The following is a 24,917-nucleotide window of genomic DNA, read 5'->3' on the forward strand; positions in this document are numbered from 1 at the left end:
GGTCACCCACCTTCTATCAGAATACGTTCAAGAACAGAAATCACATTATAAGGCCATACATTTTAATTTCCATCCACTGTTCTTAGTTTAATCTCTGATCAAAAACAGACCTACTATTTCCTCTTTATGCAAGCCTTTTGGGCTTCCCAGGTGGCGCAACTGGTAAAAAACCCTCCTGCCAACGCAGGAGACATAAGAGAAGCAGGTTCAATCCTGGGTCGAGAAGATCCCCTGAAAAAGGCATTGCAATCCATTCTAATATTCTTGCCTGGAGAATCCCCATGGACAGAGGAGCCTGGTGGGCTTCAGAAAGAGTCAGACACAACTGAAGAAACTTATTAGCACGCATGTGTTCAAGCTTTCAAATTTAGAAGGCAAAACTCGTGCGTTCCCTTAATCATCTCTTTCCAAGCTAAATACTCTACTTCAGCCATGACTCAAAGCAGTATGCAACTTTATTCATCCCCTCATATAATCCCCACTCTTAGTCTATGGGCTGGATCTTGTAACTTGCTTCTAATGAACAGAATACAGCAAAGGCGATGGGATGTCTGGTTCCAAATAGGAAAAGGAGTACATCAAGGCTGTATATTGTCACCCTGTTTATTTAACTTATATGCAGAGTACATCATGAGGAACGCTGGGCTGGAAGAAGCACAAGCTGGAATCAAGATTGCCGGGAGAAATATCAATAACCTCAGATATGCAGATGACACCAACCTTATGGCAGAAAGTGAAGAGGAACTCAAAGGCCTCTTGATGAAAGTGAAAGAGGAGAGTGAAAAGGTTGGCTTGAAGCTCAACATTCAGAAAACAAAGATCATGGCATCTGGTCCCATCACTTCATGGGAAATAGATGGGGAAACAGTGGAAACAGTGTCAGACTTTATTTTTTTGGGCTCCAAAATCACTGCGGATGCCGACTGCAGCCATGAAATTAAAAGACGCTTACTCCTTGGAAGGAAAGTTATGACCAGCCTAGATAGCATATTAAAAAGCAGAGACATTACTTTGCCAACAAAGGTCCATCTAGTCAAGGCTGTTTTTCCCGTGGTCATGTATGGATGTGAGAGTTGGACTGTGAAGAAAGCTGATCGCCGAAGAATTGATGCTTTTGAACTGTGGTGCTGGAGAAGACTCTTGAGAGTCCCTTGGACTGCAAGGAGATCCAACCAGTCCATTCTAAGGGAGATCAATCCTGGGTGTTCATTGGAAGGACTTATGCTAAAGCTGAAACTGCAATACTTTGGCCACCTCATGCGACGAGTTGACTCACTGGAAAAGAGTCTGATGCTAGGAGGGACTGGGGGTAGGAGGAGAAGGGTATGACAGAGAATGAGATGGCTGGATGGGATCACCGACTCGATGGACATGAGTTTGAGTGAACTCCGGGAGTTGACGATGGACAGGGAGGCCTGGCGTGCTGTGGTTCATGGGGTCGCAAAGAGTCGGACGGACACGACTAAGCGACTGAACTGAACTGAACTGATGGGATGTCATTTCCAAGATTAGGTTATAGACTCTGGCTTCCATCTTCTTCAGTCATGGAAGTCAGCTGCTATGCTGTATGGAGACTCCCACAAGGCAAGGAACTGAAGGATGCTTCAGCCAAAGAGCTAGTAAAGAACTAAGGTCCTCAATCAATTAACCTGTGAGCAACTGAATCATGCCACATGAGAGGTAGAACGTGGAAAGTGATCCTCCCCCAGCTGAATCTTCACATGAAATCAAAGCCCCTGTTAACAACTTGATGACAGTCTATGAGAGATACACCTTGATACCTGACTCACAGAAACAGAGATAACAAATATGTGTTGTTTTAAGGTGCAAAATTTTGAGGTAATTTGTTACGCAGCAATAGATAACTAGCAATTTCACTTCTCATTGTAGCCTAGGAAAATTCCCATATATGTACCTTTTTTAAATAGAGGAAAACTGAAAACAATTTAAATGTTCATCAAAGGGGAATGGATAAATACAATGTTATATAGTCTTAAGATTTAATGCTATATATCATTTTTAAAATGGAATATACAAGGTAGATATCTAAAGGGAAAAAAAGGTTGATAACTTATTTACTGAATTTGAATGAATGGAGTCAAGTTTTAGATCCTATCTACGAGTCTTAGCCTACCAGCACAATCGTGTCCAACTCTTTGCGATCCCATGGACTGTAGCCTACCAGGTTCCTCTGTCCATGGATTTTTCAGGCAAGAATACTGGAGTGGGTTGCCATTTCCTTCTCCAGGAGATCTTCCCAACCCAGGGATTGAACCCAGGTATCCTGCATTGTAGGCAGACGCTTTACCATCTGAGTCACCAGGGAAGTCCTCTATGAGTCTTGGAATGAGATAATAATGATCAGAACTTTGAAAACCAATCAAATGGAAAAAGCAAGGCAGGACTTCCCTGGTGGCGCAGTGGATAAGAATCCACCTGCCAATGCAGGGGACACGAGTTCGATCCCTGTCCAGGAAGATTCTACATACTGCAGAGCAACCAAGCTCGTGCACCACAACTACTGAGCCCACACTCTAGGGCCCTCGAGGCACAACTACTGAGCCTGTGCTCAGAAATAGGAAGTCATTGCAATGAGAAGCCCACGCTTCACAACCATCAAGAAGCCCCTGCTCGCTGCAACTGGAGAAAGCAATGAAGACTCAGTGCAGTCAAAAAAAAAAAAACAAAAAAGCAAGGCCATTATGTCTAAGGAAAATTAAAAGCCATGTAAGGAAAAAATTATCATCAGAGTATGTAGCCCAGGTTCAATATCTGTGTAATATAAACAACAATGATTTCACCCACAAAATACATATCTATGTTAAAAATATAAGGAAGAAGACATCTACGTGTTTAAAAGTACCAACACCTCATGTCCCTCATATTAAAAACTTTTTATAGATTTAATAGCTTTTAAAAATAATTGCTATAAGTATACTATTAGAAATATTTAAGACAGTTGATTGTGGTTGCCACTGTGAGAGGGGATAACTGCGATTCTTTCTTCTATGCATATAAACTATTCAAATTTTTTTAACTATGCACATAGGTTACTTTGATAAAAATAAGATAAACTTCCTTGTAGGGAGAGAGAGGAAAGGGGCTTTGGTTTTATCTCTATTGTTTTATTTCTAAGAGGGAAAGAAGAAAAATAAATGTTAATAGTAGTTAATTCTGAAAGGTGGGAATGTGGTATTATATATTTTTTCCATTTTAAATGACATAAAATTTAAATAACTGTTTTAAATTATTTTACAATTTCTCAATACCCAAATCCCAATAGTCTCCTACATAAATGGAATTCAGACCATTTTTGGTCTAGTCTGCCTTCCTTAGAATGCTCTCAACATTGTCAGTGTACACTTAAACCAATATGCAAAATGCGTTTCCAAACTAGTACAAAAATATATTGAAACCAATAGTTTTGTGACCTGGGTAAACTTGTAACATAGCTAAAGGCGTCTTTAGCAGGTATATTACCTAGGCAGTTACTGCTACATTTGTGATTAACCAAAATTCCTAGTTATTTTTCACATGAACCGTTGCCCAACCAGCTCTTCCTCATCCTGTTACTGTGCATTTGAGGTTTTTAATTTAAACACAGGACTTATACCTGCTAAATTTAATTTCAGTTTGACCCCATGATTTCACCTCATGGGCATAATTTTTCAAGCTATATTCATCATCTGGCAAATTAACTATTCCTGTATCTTTGCAATAGTTACATATCTGATTAACACGTTTTAAATTTTTTTTAACTCTATCCAAGGTCCAAAGAAAATTCACCGGGGACTTTTCCTGGTGAAATCAAGAGTCTAAGTGGGTACAGTTATTCAGTATTTCTACACATTCATTTAGTCAATCAACCAAACCATATTTTACTATATAACAGCTACAAATGTATCATGAAAGACTGGAAAACTGGCATTATGACTATAACTAGAACAATCTCTTGATCTAATAACCTAGTGGTTCTAAAGAGAAGTAACAGAATTTAAGAACAGAAATAAGAAGAAATTATTTATAATAATCAAACCTATAATAAATCTTTTTGGTTAATACTCTGTATCATCTGTTTGATCACTTAGGTAATTTTTCTGGATTAACACTAATTTTACAGGTCTGCAGTTTTCCAACTACTTTTTTTTTTTTTCTTTCTTGTATATCAGGATGGCTGTCTCTTTCTGATCTTTATGATTTCCCAAATATTAACAATGGTGACTCTGAGATCATCAGCCAGTTAATTCAGTAATCTGAAACTCAATTGAGCCTTAAAATTTAAGTTCACTTTAAAATGATCATTCTTACTTACTATCCTGGGCTAGTTTCTAGTTTAGAATTTGCTATATACTTTCCAGTTTGAAAATTATTGTCCTTGCTGTTAATAATAATCTATACAGTACTTCTCTTTAAAAAACATTTAGAATTTCTCACCACCCTTATGGCAGAAAGCAAAGAAGAACTAAAGAGCCTCTTGATGAAAGTGCAAGAGGAGAGTAAAAAGTTGGTTTAAAGCTCAACATTCAGAAAACTAAGATCATGGCATCTGGTCCCATCACTTCAAGGCAAATAGATGGGGAAACAGTGACAGACTATCTTTTGGGGCTCCAAAATTACTGCAGATGGTGATTGCAGCCATGAAATTAAAAGACACTTGCTTCTTGGAAGAAAAGTTATGACCAACCTAGAGAGAATATTAAAAAGCAGAGACATTACTTTGCCAAGAAAGGTCCATCTAGTCAAAGCTACAGTTTTTCCAGTAGTCATGTATGGATGTGAGAATTGGACTATAAAGAAAGCTGAGCACTGAAGAATTGATGCTTTTGAACTGGGTGTTGGAGTAGACTCTTGAGAGTCCCTTGGACTGCAAGGAGATCCAACCAGTACATCCTAAAGGAAATCAGTCCTGAATATTCATTGGAAGGACTGATGCTGAAGCTGAAACTCCAGTACTTTGGCCACCTAATGCGAAGAACTGACTCATTGGAAAAGACCCTGATGCTGGGAAAGACTGAAGGCAGGAGGAGAAGGGGACGACAGAGGATGAGATGGTTGGATGGCATCACCAACTCAATGGACATGAGTTGGGTAAACTCCGGGAGTTGGTGATGGACAGGGAGGCCTGGCGTGCTGCAGTCCATGGGGTTGCAAAGAATCGGAAACGACTTAGTGACTGAATGGAACTGAACTGATACAGTATTTTTAAAAGACATTTCAGTTCAGTTCAGTCGCTCAGTCGTGTCCAACTCTTTGCAACCCCATGAATCACAGCACGCCAGGCCTCCCTGTCCATCACCAACTCCCAGAGTTCACTCAAACTCATGTTCATTGAGTCGGTGATGCCATCCAGCTACCTCATTCTCTGTCGTCCCCTTCTCCTCCCACCCCCAATCCCTCCCATCATCAGAGTCTTTTCAAGTGAGTCAACTCGTCGCATGAGGTGGCCAAAGTATTGGAGTTTCAGCTTTAGCAGCAGTCCTTCCAATGAACACCCAGGATTGATCTCCTTTAGAATGGACTGGTTGGATCTCCTTGCAGTCCAAGGGACTCTCAAGAGTTTTCTCCAGCACCACAGTTTTAGAATTTCTCAAAAACCCTTTAAATAGGTTATAAAGAAATTAATATACCATTATCCTATTCTTTATATAGGGGAATTGAAGCACAGAGAAATTTAAATTATTTACCCAAGGTCAAAGAGCTACAATGAATCAAAATCTGTTGCAGTTTATCTAGGGCTGTTTTTCATAAGGCTATGTAGATCTCTAACATAAAACTACTTAAGACAGCACACAAAACTTCTTGCTTAAAAACTGATTTTTAGGTTACTGGTTGATAAAAGAGTTAAGGAGCAGGAGGGTGTAAAGGAAGTGGGTGTCGCTGTAAAAGGGAAATATGACCTATCCTGTGGTGGTGAAAATACTCTGCACCTTCACTGTATCAATGGCAATATGCTGGTTGTGACTCTGAACTACAGTTTTTCAAGATGTTACCACTGGGGGAAACTGGGTAAAGAATATATCACACCTAATTCCGAGTGAATTTTGAGAAACATCTCAAAAGAAAAAAAGTTTAAGAAAAACTAATTAGTAATTGATATTTCTCTTTTAAGCCAACTTAATTTTAAAGAAGCTTACTTAAATTGAATAGGTAAATTAAAACAAAAAGTAGGGCTCCCGGCGGCGCAGACGCGAGAGACGCCCGGCTCCCGGCGGCGCAGACGCGAGAGACGCCCGGCTCCCGGCGGCGCAGACGCGAGAGACGCCCGGCTCCCGGCGGCGCAGACGCGAGAGACGCCCGGCTCCCGGCGGCGCAGACGCGAGAGACGCCCGGCTCCCGGCGGCGCAGACGCGAGAGACGCCCGGCTCCCGGCGGCGCAGACGCGAGAGACGCCCGGCTCCCGGCGGCGCAGACGCGAGAGACGCCCGGCTCCCGGCGGCGCAGACGCGAGAGACGCCCGGCTCCCGGCGGCGCAGACGCGAGAGACGCCCGGCTCCCGGCGGCGCAGACGCGAGAGACGCCCGGCTCCCGGCGGCGCAGACGCGAGAGACGCCCGGCTCCCGGCGGCGCAGACGCGAGAGACGCCCGGCTCCCGGCGGCGCAGACGCGAGAGACGCCCGGCTCCCGGCGGCGCAGACGCGAGAGACGCCCGGCTCCCGGCGGCGCAGACGCGAGAGACGCCCGGCTCCCGGCGGCGCAGACGCGAGAGACGCCCGGCTCCCGGCGCAACCGACCACGTGCAGAATCGTGGCTGAGAGGAGCTGCCCCGCGCCCAGGGTTAGGGCGGTGGCCGAGAGGAGCTGTACCACGTCCAGGAGGCGGTGGCTGCTTGGGCACCGGAGGGCCAAGAGGAGCTGATCCACATTCAAAGCAGGAGGGGCGGCCTTGAGGAGATACCCCTTGTCCAAGGTAAGGTACAGCGGCTGCGCCTTGCTGGAGCAGCTGGGAAGAGATACTCCACGACCAAGTGGAATATAAGAATCCAGTGTTCTGGGTAGGAAGGAACAAGACGGCGAGACCACTTTCTTCCCCACAAATTCATCAAAAGAACATTTGAACGTGGAGTAAAGTCCACAAAACAACTTCTGAATACTGGCAGAGGACAACAGGCTCCCAGAAAAGCAGCCCATTGTCTTCTAAAGGAAAGAGAAGAAATCCAGCTCCACCCACCAGAACACTGACACATGCTTCCCTAACCAGGGAACCCGGACAAGTCACCTGTCCAACCCCACACACAGCGAAGAAACTACATAATAAAGAGAACTCCACAAACTGCAAGAAGAGGGAAAGGACACCCCAAGCAAAGCAATATAAGCAAGATGAAGAGGCAGAGAAATACCCAGCAAGTAAAGGAACAAGATAATTGCCCACCAACACAAACAAAAGAAGAAGATATAGGGAATCTACCTGATAAAGAATTTCAAATTTTGATGGTGAAAATGATTCAAAATCTTGAAAGTAAAATGGAGTTACAGATAAATAACCTGGAGAAAAGGATTGAGAAGATGGAAGAAAGATTTAATAAGGACTTAGAAGAAATAAAAAAGAGTCAATATACAATGTATAATGCAATAGATGAGATCAGAAACACTCTGGAGGGAACAAACAGTAGAATAACAGAGGCCGAAGACAGGATAAGCGAACTAGAAGATAGAATTGTAGAAATAAATGAAACAGAGAGGAAAAAAGAAAAACGAATTAAAAGAAATGAGGACAATATTAGAGACCTCTGGGACAATGTTAAACGCTCCAACATTCGAATCATAGGAGTCCCAGAAGAAGAAGACAAAAAGAAAGACCATGAGAGAATACTTGAGGAGATAATAGTTGAAAACTTCCCTAAAATAGGGAAAGAAATAATCACCCAAGTCCAAGAAACCCAGAGAGTCCCCAACAGGATAAACCCAAGGCGAAATACTCCAAGACACATATTAATCAAATTAACAAAGATCAAACACAAAGAACAAATATTAAAAGCAGCAAGGGAAAAGCAGCAAATAACACACAAGGGGATTCCCATAAGGATAACAGCTGATCTTTCAACAGAAACTCTTCAGGCCAGAAGGGAGTGGCAAGACATACTTAAAGTGATGAAAGAAAATACCCTACAGCCCAGATTACTATACCCAGCAAGGATCTCATTCAAATATGAAGGAGAAATCAAAAGCTTTACAGACAAGCAAAAGCTGAGGGAATTCAGCATCACCAAACCAGCTCTCCAACAAATGCTAAAGGATCTTCTCGAGATAGGAAACACAGAAAGACTGTATAAACTTGAACCCAAAGCAATAAAGAAAATGGCTACGGGATCGTACTTTTCAATAATTACCTTAAACGTAAATGGGTTGAATGCCCCAACCAAAAGACAAAGGCTGGCTGAATGGATACAAAAACAAAACCCCCATATATGTTGTCTACAAGAGACCCACCTCAAAACGAGGGACGCATACAGACTGAAAGTGAAGGGCTGGAAAAAGATAGTCCATGCAAATAGAGACCAAAAGAAAGCAGGAGTAGCAATACTCATATCAGATAAAATAGACTTTAAAACAAAGGCTGTGAAACGAGACAAAGAAAGAAACTACATAATGATCAAAGGATCAATCCAAGAAGAAGATATAACAATTATAAATATTTATGCACCTAACATAGGAGCACCGCAATATGTAAGACAATTACTAACAAGTATGAAAGGGGAAATTAACAATAACACAATAATAGTGGGAGATTTTAATACCCCACTTACATCTATGGATAGATCAACTAAACAGAAAATTAACAAGGAAACACAATCTTTAAATGATATAATAGAACAGTTAGACCTAATAGATATCTATAGGACATTTCACCCCAAAACAATGAATTTCACCTTTTTCTCAAGCGCACACGGAACCTTTTCCAGGATAGATCACATCCTGGGACATAAATCTAGCCTAGGTAAATTCAAAAAAATTGAAATCATTCCAAGCATCTTTTCTGACCACAATGCAGTAAGATTAGATCTCAATTACAGGAGAATAACTATTAAAAGTGCCAACATATGGAGACTGAACAACACGCTGCTGAATAATGAACAAATCATAGAAGAAATCAAAAGAGACATCAAAATATGCATAGAAATGAATGAAAATGAAAACACAACAACCCAAAACCTCTGGGACACTGTAAAAGCAGTGCTAAGGGGGAAGTTCATAGCAATACAGGCACACCTCAAGAAACAAGAAAAAAGTCAACTAAATAACCTAACTCTACATCTAAAGCAACCAGAAAAGGAAGAAATGAAGAACCCCAGGGTCAGTAGAAGGAAAGAAATCGTAAAAATTAGGGCAGAGATAAATGCAAAAGAAACAAAAGAGACCATAGCAAAAATCAACAAAGCCAAAAGCTGGTTCTTTGAGAAGGTGAATAAAATTGACAAACCACTAGCCAGACTCATCAAGAAACAAAGGGAGAAGAACCAAATCAATAAAATTAGAAATGAAAATGGAGAGATCACAACTGACAACACAGAAATACAAAGGATTATTAGAGAATACTATCAGCAATTATATGGCAATAAAATGAATAACCTGGAAGAAATGGACAAATTCCTAGAAAAGTACAACTTTCCAAAACTGAACCAGGAAGAAATAGAAAATCTGAACAAACCCATCACAAGCACGGAAATTGAAACTGTAATCAAAAATCTCCCAGCAAACAAAAGCCCAGGCCCAGACGGCTTCACAGCTGAATTCTACCAAAAATTTAGAGAAGAGCTAACACCTATTCTACTCAAACTCTTCCAGAAAATAGCTGAGGAAGGGAAACTTCCAAACTCATTCTATGAGGCCACCATCACCCTAATCCCAAAACCTGGTAAAGACCCCACAAAAAAAGAAAACTATAGGCCAATATCACTGATGAACATAGATGCAAAAATCCTTAACAAAATTCTAGCAATCAGAATCCAACAACACATTAAGAAGATCATACATCATGACCAAGTGGGCTTTATCCCAGGAATGCAAGGATTCTTCAATATCCGCAAATCAATCAACGTAATACACCACATTAACAAACTGAAAAATAAAAATCATATGATTATCTCAATAGATGCAGAGAAAGCCTTCGACAAAATTCAACATCCATTTTTGATAAAAACCCTCCAGAAAGTGGGAATTGAAGGGACATACCTCAACATAATAAAAGCTATATATGACAAACCCACAGCAAACATTATCCTCAATGGTGAAAAACTGAAAGCATTTCCCCTAAAGTCAGGAACAAGACAAGGGTGCCCACTCTCACCACTACTATTCAACATAGTTCTGGAAGTTTTGGCCACAGCAATCAGAGCAGAAAAAGACATAAAAGGAATACAAATTGGAAAAGAAGAAGTAAAGCTTTCACTGTTCGCTGATGACATGATCCTCTACACAGAAAAACCTAAAGACTCTACCAGAAAACTACAAGAGCTAATCAATGATTACAGTAAAGTTGCAGGATATAAAATCAACACACAGAAATCCCTTGCATTCCTATACACTAATAATGAGAAAATAGAAAGAGAAATTAAGGAAACTATTCCATTCACTGTTGCAACGAAAACAATTAAATACTTAGGAATATATCTACCTAAGGAAACAAAAGACTTGTACATAGAAAACTATAAAACACTAGTGAAAGTAATCAAAGAGGACACGAATAGATGGAGAAATATACCGTGTTCGTGGATTGGAAGAATAAATATTGTAAAAATGAGTATACTACCCAAAGTAATTTATACATTCAATGCAATCCCTATCAAGCTACCAACAATATTTTTCACAGAACTAGAACAAATAATCTCACAATTTGTATGGAAATACAAAAAACCTCGAATAGCCAAAGCAATCTTGAGGAAGAAGAATGGAACTGGGGGAATTAACCTGCCGGACTTCGGGCTCTATTACAAAGCCACAGTCATCAAGACAGTATGGTACTGGCATAAAGACAGAAATATAGATCAATGGAACAAAATAGAAAGCCCAGAGATAAACCCACGCTCCTATGGACACCTTATCTTGGACAAAGGAGGCAAGAATATAAAATGGAGAAAAGACAGTCTCTTTAACAAGTGGTGCTGGGAAAACTGGTCAGCCACTTGTAAAAGAATGAAACTAGAACACTTCCTAACACCATACACCAAAATAAACTCAAAATGGATTAAAGATCTAAATGTAAGACCAGAAACTATAAAACTCCTAGAGGAGAACATTGGCAAAACACTCTCCGACATAAATTACAGCAGGATCCTCCAAGACCCACCTCCCAGTATATTGGAAATAAAAGCAAAAATAAACAAATGGGACCTAATTAAAATCAAAAGCTTCTGCACAGCAAAGGAAACTCTAAGCAAGGTGAAAAGACAGCCTTCAGAATGGGAGAAAATAATAGCAAATGAAGCAACTGATAAAGGATTAATCTCCAAATTATACAAGCAGCTCCTGCAGCTTAATTCCAGAAAACTAAGTGACCCAATCAAAAAATGGGCCAAAGAACTAAACAGACATTTCTCCAAAGAAGACATAAAGATGGCTAACAAACACATGAAAAAATGCTCAACATCCCTCATCATCAGAGAAATGCAAATCAAAACCACAATGAGATACCATTTTACACCAGTCAGAATGGCTCCTATCCAAAAGTCTACATGCAATAAATGCTGGAGAGGGTGTGGAGAGAAGGGAACCCTCTTACACTGTTGGTGGGAATGCAAACTAGTACAGCCACTATGGAGAACAGTGTGGAGATTCCTCAGAAAACTGGAAATAGAACTGCCATATGATCCAGCGATCGCACTCCTGGGCATACACACCGAGGAAACCAGAATTGAAAGAGACACATGTACTCCAATGTTCATTGCAGCACTGTTTATAATAGCCAGGACATGGAAGCAACCTAGATGTCCATCTGCAGATGAATGGATAAGAAAGCTTTGGTACATATACACAATGGAGTATTTCTCAGCCATCAAAAAGAATGCATTTGAATCAGTTTTAATGAGGTGGATGAAATTGGAGCCAATTATACAGAGTGAAGTAAGCCAGAAAGAAGAACATCAATACTGTATATTAACGCATATATATGGAATTTAGAAAAATGGTAACCTGAACCCTGTATAAGAGACTGCAAGAGACATAGGCATTTAGAACAGTCTTTGGGACTCTGTGGGAGAGGGTGAAGGTGGAATGATTGGGGAGAATGGAATTGTAGCATGTATATTATCATAAGTGGACCAGTCCAGGTTCGACGCATAAATTTTCCTCTGTTCATTTCTTTGCATTTGTGCTTTTTTTAATAAAAATACTTTTAACTGTAAAAAAATAAAAGGTATGTGAAGCTGTAAAAAAAAAAAAAGTAAAACAGAATCATGCATAGAGCTCTGAAAGTAAGCAGAGTGGACTAAAAAGCCAAGTAAGTTCCACTAACTAAAGCTTTAAAAAAGCCACAATGATCTTTGTTAATTAAAAGGGAGCCCTCAAGATTTTTATTTCCTAAAGAAGAAAAATAAAACAAGGCAGTCTAGGAAATAAATTATTAAATCACCTCAAAAAGAATCACTAGAATAAAGCTAGAACCACCAAAGCTTCCCTCAACCCATGATACACTTTACTGCAATCCTCAACTTAGAGAAGAAACAAATGTGCATGTGTCACCTTCAACTTGATATTCACAACCACACATTTCAAAAGAGTCCCAAAACTGCTTCTATTTTTTTTTTTTTCTGCTACTTACGAAGTGGCTAAAGCTTCAACCATTTCCTGATTCTCCCAGCAGAAGGATTTGCAATTAGGAAAACATTCACTCAGCATCTAGAGCAGGTCTGGTTAGAAGAATGAGCTCATCCCTTCAGATGTGCACCTGATCCTCAGGAAGCTGCTCCTCCTCCAGCCAGCAGGTCTTTGTATGTTTAAAGTGACACCCTCACCTGTGTAACCACTTGGCCAGAGCCAGAACAACTCCTTCCCTGTATACGCCTGCTGTCACGCAATCATTTCCTGCTCCGGCCACCTCACACAGCCACTATGTTTAGGCAGTCGTGGTAGAAGTAGCAGTTGCAGCTGCTCTCATTATGGCCTCATAGAGAAGAATCTTATTTTCACTTTACAGTGGAGGTCAGGTCCTTCACTACGATCCTGTGAACATCACACTATTTGTTTCAACAGGTCCTTGACCAGAGTCAGACCTGACAAGAATAACTCCTCTTTTTCAGAACTTATAACTCATTTTTTAAACTAGGAATGTAACGCTAGCACGTCTCTCTCATTCTGCTTGTCCTGTCTACAAGTCTCAATTAACAGAGGCAGCTAAAGAGGTATAACAGAGGTATGCAGTTATAGCTAAATGCTCCAAACTCAGGTTTGCCCCTCAGTTTCACTACCTCTAAGAAAACATTCACTTTGCCATAGCTGGCTATTTACTAGCAAAAGTAAATAATAATCCTAACTCAAAAGACATGTAGAAGTTCAAAATGATGCAATAGTGGTATTTTAATTATTTTCAATCAAAAGCACGTGGGTACCAAATAGTCATTCAAAAAATATGTCTGTGCACCTGTTACATAAAACTATTTGCAAACATGCCAAACTGGGCTTTCAACTTAAAAAAAAAAAAATCTAGGAATTAACCCTTCTCATCTCAGCATTCATTCCAAGGACTTCTGCAGTATTCTCTGTCATGGTAAGCTTCTAATACACTAAGAGGCTGACTGTGGAATATAAATTAGTCAGCAAAACATCAAATTCACTATTGGTTACCTTTGAGAGATAGTAAGGGATTTGTGATCAAGAAGGAGAAACCCAGGGGCCTACATCTTATTTAATAATACTTAATTTGTTGGATAGTAGACACAAGGATACTTACAGTATTGTTCTTTTTAAATGTCTTAAGTAATAAATAATAAAATATTTTAAAACAGAGAAATTCTGAGCATCAAAAGACATAGTCAGAAGAGTGAAAGGCAACCCACACAATGGGAGAAAACATCTGCAAATCATTTATCTGATATGGCACTAATAGCTAGAATATATAAAGAACTCCTTAAAACTTAACAATTGATTTAAAAGGGCACAAAGAACTCAAATAGACATTGCGCCAAAGAAGACATACAAATGGCCAATAAGTACATGAAAAGATGCTCAAAAGCATGGGTCTTTAGGAAAATGCAAAGCACAAAAACAATGAAAATAGAAAACACCCATGAGGATGGCCATAGTCAAAAAAATAAAAAAGAAAATTACAGCTGTTACTGAGGACGTGAAGAGATGGGAACTGCTAGTGGGAATGTACAATGGTGCAGCCATTGCAGACAGTGGTGTGGCAATTTCTCAAAAAAAATTAAAAATGGAACTATCATACAATCCAGCGATTCCACTTCTGGGTATCCAAAAGAATCAAGAGAAGAGGCCAAGAGGATGGTGCTGAAAGACCTTGAACTCACTTCCTCCAATGGGTATACCAAAATCACAATTATTTATAGAGGAAATACTGATGAGAAAAACTGAAAAGATTTCTTCTACAGCTAAAGACATAAAGAAGGAAAGATGGGTAGGAGGGGTGGGGATATGGTGTACTCAAGACTCACATTCCCAGGAAGGCAACTACAATTGCCTAAATGGGAAGACAGTTACAATTGCCATGGTTCTCTTCAAGGAATGAGGAGTCCATGTCTCACATCCAGGTTCCTAGCCCTGGTTCCTGCACCAGGACAAGCCCCACAACATTTCACTTTGAAAGTCAGTGGGGCTTACATCTGGGAGAGACAACAGGCTGTGGGAGCCCTTTAAGTGTGGGATCCCACTCTTAGAGGGCACACACTCTGGGACTCAGAGCAGAAGCAGTAATTTTAAAAGAGCCTGGGTCAAAACCCGCTGATGGTCTTGGAGAGTCTCCCGGAGAGGCAAGAGGTAACTGGAGCTCATTCCAGGGACAAAGACACTGGCAGAAGCCATCCTGAGGCACTTGTCCTAACATGGACACTGGTGCTGACAAAAGCCAATTTGGAATCCTGCCTTTAGCTTATTAATACTGGAAACCAGCCCCACCTACCAGCCTATCCGCACCAGTACTGGGACACCTTAGGTCAAGCAACTAGCCAAGCAGGGACATAGTCCCATCCACCAGCAGGCTATCCAGAGACTCTGGGACACAGCCTCACCCACCAGTGGGCAGGCACTAGCCCAGCAATCCAATACTGGTAGGCTGACACCAGCTTCAAGATACCCAGGACCCCACAGACAGTCATATCAGAAACCTGCCCCCACCCATCAGTGGGCTGGCACTAGGCCCACGACCCCTGGGGCCCTGACCCCACCCACTAGCAGGCCAACACTAGATCCAGGACTCCCTGCTCTGCAACCACCCACCCTGGAATATAGCTCTGCCCATCAGTGTGCTAGTACTAGCCCCAGGACCTCTGGAACCCCACAGCCAGCCCCCTCATGATCCATCCCTACCTACCAGCAGCTGATAGCCTCTGCACAAGTCAGGACCTGGCAACCAACTAGACAGGTGCCCAGTGACACCTACCAGACCACTCATAGTAATATAGCCTACCACAACAGAAGGATCCACATACATAGCTCTGGTGACCAGAGGTAAGTACACTACTATCATAGGACATCTCCTAAAAAAGACCACTTCTCTAAGATCAGGAAAGAAACCAATCTACCAAATATATGAAAATAAAAACAGCAAATCAGGCAAAATGAGGTGACAGAAGAATATGCTCCAAATGAAGGAACAAGATTAAATCTCCAGAAGAACTAAGTGAGTGGAGATAAGCAATCTATTCAATAAAGAGTTCAAGATAATGATAGTAAAGATGTTCAAGGAACTCAGGAGAAGACTGGATGAAGAGAGTCAGAAGTTAGCGGTTTTTAACACAGAGTTGAAGAATATAAAAAAGAACCAAATAGAGTTGAAAAATACAGTAAATGAAATAAAAAATACACTAGAAAGCAGCAACAGCAGATTTGATAATACAGAGGGATGGATCAGCAAGCTGGAAGACAGAGTAGTGAAAATCACTGAAGCTAAAAAAAAAAAAGAAATGAAGACAGCTTGAAAGACCTCTCAGACTATATCAAGCATACTAACATTCACATTGTAGGGGTCCCAGAAGGAAAAGTGTGAAAAAAGAGACAGAGAACATATTTCAAGATATAATACTGTGGAAGAATGGAAACATGTATATTATCATATGTGAAATGAATCGCCAGTTCAGGGTCGATGCATGTTACAGGATGCTCGGGGCTGGTATGCGGGGATGACCCAGAGGGAGGATAAGGGGAGGAGGGAGGTGGGAGGGGGGTTTGGAAGGGGGAACTCATGTACACCCGGGGCGGATTCATGTCAATGTATGGCAAAACCAACCAATATAATATTGTAAAATAATTAGCCTCCAATAAAAAAAAAAAACTAAAAAAATAAAAGATATAATACTGGAAAACTTACCTAACCTGGAAAAGAAAACAAGTATTCAGGTCCAGGTAACAGAGAGATTCCAAAAGGATCAATCCAAAGAGGATGACAAGGAAACACATTGTAATTAAAATAGCAAAAACTAAAGATAAAGAAGAGAGAATGTTAAAAATAAGCAACGTAAAAGTAAAAAGTTACAGATGAACTCCCATAAAGTTGTTCAGTAGAACTCTGAAGGTCAGAGGGAGTGGCACAATATATTTAAAATGATGAAATGGAAAAACCTATAACCAAGAACACTTTACCTCCCAAGGCTTTCATTCAGATTTGATAGAGAAATATGAAGTTTTACTGACAAGCAAAAGCTAGCTAAGAGTTCAGCACCACCAAACCAGCTTTATAGAAACATTTAGCATGGTTAAGAACCCACCTTCCAATGCAGGGGATGTGAGTTCAATCCCTAGTCAGAGAACCAAGATTCCACATGCTGCAAGGCAATTAAACCTGCACGCCACAACTACTGAGCCCCTGCACCACAACTAGAAAGAAACTCATGTGATGCAACTGGAGAAGCCTGCTCTGCAACCTAGAGCCCACACGCCACACTGAAGATCCCATGTGCCAAACAAAGAACCAATGCAGCCATATAAATAAAAATTTTTTAATGTTTTTTAAAGAAATGTTTAGGTAACTTCTCTAAGTAAAAAGAAAATCCATAACTAGAAATAAAAAACTACAAAAGGGGCTTCCCTGGTGGCTCAGTGGTAAAGAATCTGCCAGCCAATGCAGGAAAAATGGGTTCGATCCCTGATTTGGGGATCCCACAACTAATGAAGCTCACACGCCCTAGAGCCCGTACTCTGTGACAAGAGAAGCCACCACAATAAGAAGCTTGTGCACTGCAACTGGAGAGTAATCCCTGCTAGATGCAACTAGAGAAAAGCCCATGCAGCAATGAAGACCTAGCACAGTCAAATATAAATAAATAAAATTTCAAAAAAGAAAATTACAAAAGGCAAAATCTCATTGGTAAATGTAATAAACCAACCATATATAAAGCTAGTAGGAAAGTTAAAAGACAAAAATCATCTATATTCACAGTAAGTAGTTAAGGGATACACAAAACCAGCAAACATGGGTCGGGGGCAGAGTAAAAATACAGGGTTGTTAAAATGCATTTGAACTTAGGAGATCAGCAACTTAAAATAATCACATATATATATATATATATATATACATACACACACACACACGTGGTTGTTGTTTAGTCGCTAAGTCATCTCCAAGTTTTTTGTAATCCCATGAGCTGTAGCTCCCCAGGCTCCTCTGTCCATAAGATTTCCCAGGCAGGAATACTGGAGTGGGTTGTCATTTCCTTCTCCAGGGATTAAACCCATGTCTTCTACACTGGCAGGTGGATTCTTTACCACTGAGCCACTAGGTAAGCCCATATAGACATATAACTATGTAAAAACTTCATGGTAACCATAAACCAAAAATCTGTAATAAATAAACACACCATAATAAAGAGAAAGGAATTCAAACAGAACACTAAAGATAGCCATCAAATTAAAATGTAAAAGATCAAAAGAAGGATGATTTCATTTATATTTGGAATCTAAAAAACAAAACAAATGAATAAACAAAACATAATTATAGATACAGAGAACAAATAAGTGATTTCCAGAGGGAAGGGGAGTTGGGGGAGGAAAGAGATAGGTAAGGGAGATTAAGAGGTACAAACTTTCAGCTATAAAATAAATGAGTCTCTGGTATGAAATGTACAATCTGGAGAATATATTCAGTAAGTAAGAAATATCTTTGTATGGTGATATATCATAAGGAGACTTAGCATGGTGATCATTTTGAAATATACAGAAATATTAAATCACTATGATGGGTAACTGGAACTAACATAGTGTTGTAGGTCAACTGTACTTCAAAAACAAATAAACTCATAGAAAAAAGAGGTCGAATTTGTGGTTACCAAGGCAGGAAGGGGAAGGAGGGAGAACTGGATGAAAGTAATCAAAAGGTACAAATTTGTAGCTATAAGATAATTAAGTACTAGTGATGTAATATACAACATGAAAAATTTAATTAATGATGTTTTATGTTATGTATGAAAGTTGTAAGAGAGCAAATCTCTAGAGTTCTCATCTCAAGGAAAAATTTTTTTCTATTTCTTTAATTTTGTGTCTACATGAGGTGATGAAACTGAAAGCGTTAGTCACTCAGCTGTGTTTGACTCTTTGTGACCCCATGGACTGCAGCCCTCCAGGCTCCTCTGTCCATGGGATTTTCCAGGCAAGAATACTGGAGTAGGTTGTCATTTCCTCCTCCAAGAGATCTTCCTGACCCAGGGATCAAACCAGGGTCTCCTGCATTGCAGGCTGATTCTTTCATGCGAGCCACCAGGGAAGCCCAAACCAAACATAAGATGACGAGTGTTCACTAAACTTACTGTGATAATTTCATGACGTATGTAAATAAAATCATTATGCAGTACACCTTAAACTTACACAGTGCTATACATCAATTATATCTAAATAAAACTGAAGAAAAAAAGAAATAAAATCAAGGTCTCAAAGAGACCATTGTACACCCATATTCACAGCAGCATTACTCACAACAGCCAGAAGATAGAAGCAACCCAAGTGAACCAATAAGTAAAATGTGAAATATACATACAAATTATTATTATTGTATGGAATATTATTCAGCCTTGAAAAGGAACAAAATTCTGATACATGCTACAATACATATGAACCTTATGCTAAGCGAAATAAGCTATGCACAAAAGGACGAATACTCTATAATATATTTATGTTAGGTACCTAGAAGAGTCAAATTTAGAAACAAAAAGTAGAAATGTGGTTGCCAAGCACCGTGGGAAGGGAGGAATGGGGAGGTGTTGTTTAATAGGTATTGAGTTTCAGTTTTGCAAGATAAGAAGTTTTAGAGATTGGTTGCACAACAATGTGAATATGTTTAGAACTACTGTACACTCATAAAATGTTAAGGTGATAAATTCTTCTTTGTGTATTTTACCACAAATAAAAAAGAGAGAGAACTAATCAAAATAGATCTTAACCTGCTAAATATATTGAATTCTGCTGCTTTTCTCTTCTTTCAAAAATTAATTCAAGCTTTATTGGTGATATCTGTTGAAAAAAACTGATGTGCCATAGATAATAAACAAATTTATTGCTCTGATCAATTTCAGACAACTGAAGAACCTAATATATTGGGGGGTAGCTAATGTACACCTGAAGAAGTAGAAAGTATAGACACACCTCATTTAATTGAGCTTCACTGTTTGTTAACAGTATTTTCTTTCTTTCTTTATTTTGGCTGGGCTGGTCTTCACTCTTCTCTAGTCTCAGTGAGCAAGGCCTACTCTCCAGTTGTGGCATGCAGGCTTTTCATTATAGTGGCAATCTCCTGTTGCAGAGCATGGGCTGTAGGGCATGCGGGTTTCAATAGTTATGGCATGTGGGTTCATTAGTTGCAGTTCCAGGCTCTAGAATACAGGCTCAACAGTTGCGGCCTAGGGGCTTAGTTGCTTCGTGGCATGTGGGATCTTTCCAGATTAGGGATCGAACCCATGTCTCCCGCACTGGCAGGTGAATCCATTACCACTGAGACACCACGGAAGTCCCCATTTTTTCATTATTATACTTGTTATGGCAGTCTCTGATCAGCAATCCTGCTGTTAATATAATTATTTGGAGGCATCACAATCGTGCCCATGTAACACAACAAATTTCATAAACGTTGCTCTGTTCTGACCAATCCACCAACCAGCTGTTCCCCCATCTCCCTCTTCTAGAGCTTCCCTACTCCCTGAGACACAACAATATTGAAATTAAAAACCCTACACTGGCCTCTAAGTGTTCAAATGAAAGGAAGAGTCACATGTCTCTCACTTTAAATCAGAAGCTAGAAATGATTACGCTTAGTGAGGAAGGAATGTCAAGAGCCAAGACAAGTTGAAAGCTATGTCTTATGCAGGAAACAGTTGGCCAAGTTATTAATGCAAAGGAAAAGTTCTTGAAGGAAATTAAAAGTGCTACTCCAGTGACACATGAATGATAAGAAAGTGAAACAGCCTTACTGCTGATATGGAGAAAGTGTTTGTGGTCTGGGTAGAAGATCAAACCAGCCACAACATTCTCTTAAACCAAATCTTATGCTAGAGCAAGGCCCAAACTCTACTCAATTCTATGAAGGCTGAGAGAAGTAAGGAGGTTGTAGAAGAAAAGTTTGAAGCTAACAGAGGTTGGTTCACGAGGTTTAAGGAAAGAAGTCATCTCTATAACATACAAGCCCAAGGTGAAGTAGCAAGTGCTGATGTAGAAGGTACAGCAAGTTATTCAGAAGATGTGGCTAAGACAATTAATAAAGGTGGCTACACTAAACAACAGATTTTCAATGCAGACAAAATAGCCTACTACTAGAAGAAAATGACATCTAGGACTTTCACAGCTGGAGAGAAGTCAAAGTCCAGCTTCAAAGCTTCAAAACACAGCCTGATTCTCTTGTTAGGGGCTAATGCTGTTATCAAACCAAATTCAACCTGTCTAACAGACAGCAAAGCCAATCTACTGACATCAAGCTGTGGTGAAGCAAAGTACAGTACTTGTTACATGGCACCAAGCAAGAACAGGTAACTCATGATCAAAAGACCAAAACTCCCTGATGGCTTTCAGGCAAGGGTTTTTAAAGGCAACATTAGAATTGAGGGTTGCAGAGTAGCGTGATCAGCTTATGGACTTTCTTCCGATTGGTCGATGATGAGCTAACAGGATGACATTTTAGAAATTTTAATCATCAACCTTCTGGTTCCAACCAGTCCAGGGTCTGTGGAAAATTCTTAAAAAGATGGGACTACCAGACAACGTTACCTGCCTCCTGAGAAATCTGTATGCAGGTTAGGAAACAACAGTTAGAACTGGACATTGAACAACAGACTGGTTCCAAATTGGGAAAGGAGGACATCAAGGTTTTATATTGTCACCCTGCTTAGTTAACTTATATGCAGAGTACACTGTGCAAAATACCGGGCAGGATGAAGCACAAGCTAGAATCAAGATTGCCGGGAGAAATACCAATAATCTCAGATATGCAGATGACACCACTCTTACGGCAGAAAGCAAAGAAGAACTAAACAGCCTCTTGATGAAAGTGAAAGAGGAGTGAAAAAAGCTTAAAACTCCCAACATTCAAAAAACTAAGATCATGGCATCCAGTCTTATCACTTCATGGCAAATAGATGGAAACAATGGAAACAGTGACAGATTTATTTTCTTGGGCTCCAAAATCACCGCACATGGTGACTGCAGCCATAAAATCAAAAGAAACATCCTCCCTGGAAGAAAAGCTATGACAAACCTAGACAGCATATTAAAAAGCAGAGACGTTACTTTGCCAACAGAGGTCCATCTAGTCAAAGCTATGGCTTTTCCAGTGGTCATGTACAGATGTGAGAGTTGGACTATAAAGAAAGCTGAGGGACGAAGAATTGATGCTTTTGAACTGTGGTGTTGGAGAAGACTCTTGAGAGTCCCTTGGACTGCAAGGAGATCAAACCAGTCAATCCTGAAGGAAATCAGTCCTGAATATTCATTGGAAGGACTGATGCTGAAGCTGAAACTCCAATACTTTGGCTACCTAATGCGAAGAACTGACTCATTGGAAAAGACCCTGATACTAGGAAAGATTGAGGGCAGGAGAAGAAGGGGACGACAGAGGATGAGATGGTTGAATGGCGTCACCGACTCAATGGACATCAGTTTGAACAAGGTCTGGGAGCTGGTGATGGACAGGTAAGCCTGGTGTGCTGCAGTCTATAGGGCTGCAAAGAGTCAGACATGACTGAGCAACAGAACGGAACTGAATCTAAGGTCTAATGCTTATGGTTAGTATACAGTCACCATCCTATATCTGGGTGGGGATTTTAGTTTCTGCAGAACAACTCAAAGATATGTATCATATCGTTACGTATATCCCTTCAGGAGGAACTAAGAATCCTGTGATTCTGTTTCATCACTGAACTATAGTTTAAGCTATCATTACTTTTTTTGCTTGACTGCTTTTCCTTTGTTTCTGCATTTCCTCACTTCTCTAATTAGTAACTACTTGAGTCTGCTCTGTGGAATTTTGCCTCCTAGGGAAGGCCTGCTGCTGCTGCTGCTAAGTCATTTCAATCGTGTCCGACTCTGTGTGACCCCATAGACGGCCTCCTACCAGGTTCCCCCGTCCCTGAGATTCTCCAGGCAAGAACACTGGAGTGGGTTGCCATTTCCTTCTCCAATGCATGATAGTAAACAGTGAAAGTGAAGTCGCTCAGTCCTGTCTGACTCTTAGCGACCTCATGGACTGCAGCCTACCAGGCTTCTCCATCCATGGGATTTTCCAGGCAAGAGTACTGGAGTGGGGTGCCATTGAGGGAAGGCCTAGGAGACTACAAACAAGAAACAGGGGCTATGGAGGGGCTTTTGTACCTGGTAAGGCCCCACAGGGTCCTGCTTGGTTTCAATGTGGTCGGTGACTTTAAGTCAAAACAAACAATCATTTATTATTTCAAAAATCTTAGGGCCCTTATGAATTATGCTAAGTCTACTCTGTCTGTATTCTATAAATGGAACAACAAATGGACAGAAACAGTAAGGACCTAACAAACAGAGAAGATATTAAGAAGAATACAAAGAAGAACTACACAAAAAAGATCTTAATGGCCAAGATAAACACAATGGTGTGATCACTCACCTAGAGCCAGACATCCTGGAGTGCGAACTCAAGTGGGCCTTAAGAAGCATCACAACAAACAAAGCTAGTAGAGGCGATGAAATTTCAGCTATTTCAAATCCTGAAAGATGATGCTGTTAAAGTGCTACACTCAATATGTCAGCAAATTTGGAAAACTCAACAGTGGCCACAGGACTGGGAAAGGTCAATTTTCATTTCAATCCCAAAGAAGGGCAATGCCAAAGAATGTTCAAACTACCACACAATTGCACTCATTTCACATGCCAGCAAGGTAATGCTCAAAATCCTTCAAGCTAGGCTTCAACAGTATGTGAACTGAGAACTTCCAGATGCACAAGCTAGAAGTGAAAAAGGCAGAGGAACCAGAGATCAAATTGCCAACATCTGTTGGATCACAGAAAATGAAAGTTCCAGAAAAACATTCACTTCTGCTTCACTGACTACACTAAAGCCTTTGACTGTGTGGATCACAACAAACTGTGGAAAATACTTAAAGAGATGGGAATACCAGACCACCTTACCTGCCTCCTGAGAAACCTGTATGCAGGTCAAGAAGCAAAATTAGAACTGGACATGGAACAACAGACTGGTTCAAAATTGAGAAAGGAGTACATCAAGGCTGTATATTGTCATCCTGTTTATTAACTTATAGCAGAGTACATCATGCAAAATGCCAGGCTGGATGAAGCACAAGCTGGAATCAAGATTGCCAGGAGAAATATCAATAACCTCAGATATGCAGATGACACCACCCTTATGGCAGAAAGCAAAGAGGAACCAAAGAGCCTCTTAATGAGGGTGAAATAGAAGAGCAAAAAAGCTGGCTTAAAACTCAACATTCAAAAAACTAAGATCATGGCATCTAGTCCCATCACTTCATGGCAAATAGAAGGGGAAAACAATGGAAACAGTGACAGATTTTATTTTCTTGGGCTTCAACAAAATCACTGTGGATGGTGACAGCAGCCATGAAATTAAAAGATGCTTGCTCCTTGGAAGAAAAGCTAAGACAAACCTAGACAGCATATTGAAAATCAGAGACATTACTTTGCCAACAAAGGTCCACATAGTCAAAGCTATGTTTTTTCCAGTAGTCACACACGGATGTGAGAGCCAGATCATAAAGAAGGCTGAGTCCTGAAGAATTGATGCTTTCAAACTGTGGTGTTGGAGAAGACTCTTGAGAGTCCCTTGGACTGCAAGGAGATCAAACCAGTCAATCTTAAAGGAAATCAACCCTGAATATTCATTGGAAGGACTGATTCCGAAGCTGAAGCTCTAATACTTTGGCCACCTGATGCAAAAAGCTGATTCATTGGAAAAGACCCTGATTAGGATAGATTGAAGGCAGGAGAAGAAGGGAACAAGAGCGGATGAGATGGGATCATATCACCAACTCAACGGACATGAGTTTGAGCAAACTCCAGAAGATGGTAAAGGACAGGGAAGCCTGGCGTGTTGCAATCCACAGAGTCGCAAAGAGCTGGACACAACTGAGCAAATGAACAACAGTACTCTGTCTGTGCTCTGTAAATGGAACAACAAAGTCTGGATGACAACACATTCATTTACATGGCTTACTGAATATTTTAAGTCCTATGTTGAGACCTATAACTCAGAAAAAAAGATTCTTTTCAAAATATTGCTGTTCATTGACAATGTACCTGGTCAGCTAAGAGTTCTGATGGAGATATACCAAATTAATG

General features: G+C 40.4%; 1 protein-coding gene across 12 annotated transcripts in view; it reads right to left on the reverse strand.

Moving 5' to 3' along the window:
* The window catches only part of USP54 (ubiquitin specific peptidase 54), a 141,843-nt gene that overhangs the window by 100,356 nt on the left and 16,570 nt on the right, over positions 1–24,917 (reverse strand). The window contains exon 1 of one of the 12 annotated variants that reach the window (XM_088841984.1): positions 12,754–12,859. The exons of the other annotated variants lie outside the window; for them this stretch is intronic. The gene's annotated coding sequence lies outside the window, so the exon portion shown is untranslated. Of the gene's footprint in view, positions 1–12,753; positions 12,860–24,917 lie in introns of those variants that run through there. 12 annotated transcript variants of the gene reach the window in all.

Source organism: Moschus berezovskii, chromosome 12 (genome assembly GCF_049115385.1).
Source record: "Moschus berezovskii isolate FMDL1 chromosome 12, NW_MosBer_1.0, whole genome shotgun sequence".
Taxonomy (NCBI): domain Eukaryota; kingdom Metazoa; phylum Chordata; class Mammalia; order Artiodactyla; family Moschidae; genus Moschus; species Moschus berezovskii.